Source organism: Arachis ipaensis, chromosome B09 (genome assembly GCF_000816755.2).
Source record: "Arachis ipaensis cultivar K30076 chromosome B09, Araip1.1, whole genome shotgun sequence".
In the NCBI taxonomy this organism is placed as follows: domain Eukaryota; kingdom Viridiplantae; phylum Streptophyta; class Magnoliopsida; order Fabales; family Fabaceae; genus Arachis; species Arachis ipaensis.
Window position 1 is genome coordinate 140,331,235 of NC_029793.2, and position 3,125 is coordinate 140,334,359.

Sequence of the window (3,125 nt, forward strand, 5' to 3'; positions counted from 1 at the left end):
TATGTTTATGTTTTCAACGAAAAAGTGTTTTTGGAAGGTTATACGGTTTTAAGTTTTAAACAGACTCCTATTTTAGTATTAAATATGTTTAGAGTTGTCGTAACGCCCAAGCTATCAAAGTGGCGCAGCCGGAAGCGTGACATTCGGATAGTGAGGGTGTTACATAGTCGAGCTCTACAAATCCTACAACTCAATTTGATATGTATCTCACTATTTCTTTCTTAGCCACTCTCCTCTAATTTCAAAAATTTGAGGGTTAATTTTGAAGAATTATGTTATTTTAGTGTTTAGGCTCAAATTAGTCTTTTAGACTTGCCGAGTCTTGTCCCAAATTTTCGGTGAGAAGTCACTAACTCTTGTGAACCATTAATGATTATGAATCTTAGTTTGATTTATGTGGTATTTATGTGGAATTAGAGTGAGATATATGTCTCAGAGACAAATTCGGTGATATCAGTGACTAGAAAGTGAACCGTGGAGGTTGGATATTCCGGGCTTTGGACACTTGAGGAACAGAGATAATTGAGGTGCTTCGACATTAGGGAGGAATCAGTGAAGGTATGGTTTTGGTATATGGTGTTTTGAGTATAAATTATTGATGGATTGTGTATATGGTATGTGATGTGTGACTCAATTTCATAAACGATTTGCTATTGGAGTAGGTTAGTTTTTGGAAAATATTTAATATTGGAATTGGTTTTATTTTAAAATAATTTGATATTGGAAATGATTTGAATGATCGAGAGGTGTTTGGTTTGGTGGTTGGGACCCTTGAGGGGTGAAAAAACTCCAAGATTTAAAGGAGATGATGCCAAAATTTTTATGAAAATAGAAGGCTTCGTTTGAAGTGGTTATTTAGAAAGATTTGGATTTTTAAGGATTTTATAATTTTATTTTGAGTTATTAAAAAAGGATTACGTTTTGAGTTTGCTTTATTTAGAAAAGAATGAATTGTGTTTTGAGTATGAATTATTGATGAATGAAACGGGAGGTGTGATAATAAGGAATGAAGGTGGATGAGAATCGATTTTTAAGTCTAATTGTTGAATGAATATGAATGAATTATAATGATAATGAGATATGTGTGACCAGGTAAGAGGCGATAGTGTTGTGCACTCGCTCCGGGTATATATTGAGAAAGCCAGGTAAGAGGCAGTGGCGTTGGTCACTTGCTTCAGATAAGAGTTCGGGACTCCATGTAAGATGCAAGGGTTGAGTTTCATTGCCATTTGCTCCGGGTTGAGAATTGTAACACCACCTAGGTAAGAGGCAAGGGTGAAGTTGTCCCCTGCTCTGGATACGTGGGTAAGATGCAAGGATTGCAACATTGTCTCACTTGCTTCGTGTTTGGTGTTCTGTCCAGTGGTTAACTACCAGGACATGTCGTGTTGGTTATATAACCGACAGATAAGACACATTAGCCATAGGACAGGCATACATCATGTGCATTTGTATGTGTTTTCTTTAGTGTGTATTGTTTTGGTTTGTTTAATTGGTTAACTCTGCTTATCTGCTACTTGTTCTACTTGCTGTAATTACACCTCTATTTGTATTTTTCTTTTTTGAATTGTATGTGTATGATTTTGAGAGATCCTCTTTTGGCAGAGGAGTGAAGGAGAGTTGTCCCACTGATGATTTGGAAGTTTAGAGTTTATAGAATATGCAGAGTTAAAATAGGGTTGGAATCCTTTAGTTAGATTACTGATATTGTTGGTTTAGAATAAATTTTAAGATTAATCTGAGTGTCAAAGTTCTAGGAATGCCTCTGGCTTTTCCACGACCTTTTATATTAACTATGCGAGCACCTTTACCATGATGAGAACCCCCGATTCTCATTCCATATATATTTCTGTTATTTTTCGGATGCAGGTCGAAAGGCACCTCGTTGAGCATCTGGAGACAATCCTTACAAGCGAAGAATTGTCTTTTGAACTGTTATATTTTTTTAAGGTTATGTATATATGTATATAGAATCTCCGCATGTATATTTTGTATTTTGTCCCTCCTAGAGGTTGACTTAGAGAAACAGGTATTTATTCTGTAGTTTGAGTTATATTTTGGGTTGTATATATATGTGTGTGTGTGTGTGTGTGTAGCATACTTGTTCGTGAGCATGCATTTGGGACTCTAAAGCACTAAACTTGAGATATTGAGATTGATCACCTTAATATCAATTGTTTGGTGTGAACAGGGATCAAATGGCGTCTCACGGATCCGGGCAAGGTACTCAGAGAGAAAATTCTGTAGTTGAACTGGAGCAAGGACGTTAAGACGGAAACTCTGGTGCTGGTACAGTAACATCGGTCGGCATTATAGGTTTATGACCTTTACTGACTCCCTTAAGAGTGGTCCTCCTCAGTTTAACGGAAATGTCCACGCTTTGGAAGCTAATCAGTGATTTCGAGACATGGAGAGATTTTCTAACACTCAGTGTGTTCTTGAAGTATAGTCGGTGGAGATAGTGACTTATATGTTGGAGGAAGATGCTCGGCATTGGTGGCAGGAGCTGTGTCGTACCTTGCAGGTAGAATTAATGGATATCCCTTGGAATAGGGTCAAGACGGAGTTTTACGAAAAATATTTCTCGCAAGCTATTTGCACTGCAAAGGAGTTGGAGCTAACGCAGCTGAAGTTGAAAGATATGTCCGTTCCTGAGTATACCTGTGAATTTAAGTGTGACACCAGACACGTAGATCATATTTGTTATGTTTGAGCTGGAATCTCGCATTCGTTTAGGTCACATGACAGAGTGAAGAAGTTTAGGATTGGAAAGATCAGATGTAGTATTGAACTTGGAATCGAACTAGGAGTTGAGGCCAAGGAGAGTGCTTCCACATGTTTTCTTTAGCAACCGAAATTTTTTAGGGCAAAAATTTTTGTTAGGGGGTAGGATGTAAACCCCGAGTAATTAGTAAATAATTAACTAATAAACTAATTGTTATTTAAAGAAATTAAGAAAATTAAATTTAATAGTTTAATAAAGTAGAAATAATTATAATACGAATTTTGACTCTAATTTTAAAAGTTTTCTCCCAAAATTAGACTAAACTGAGCGAATCGGGCCCAAAGCCCAACCTATAAAACCACTATATGAGCTTTCTTCACCTTCATTGCTGAGCATATGT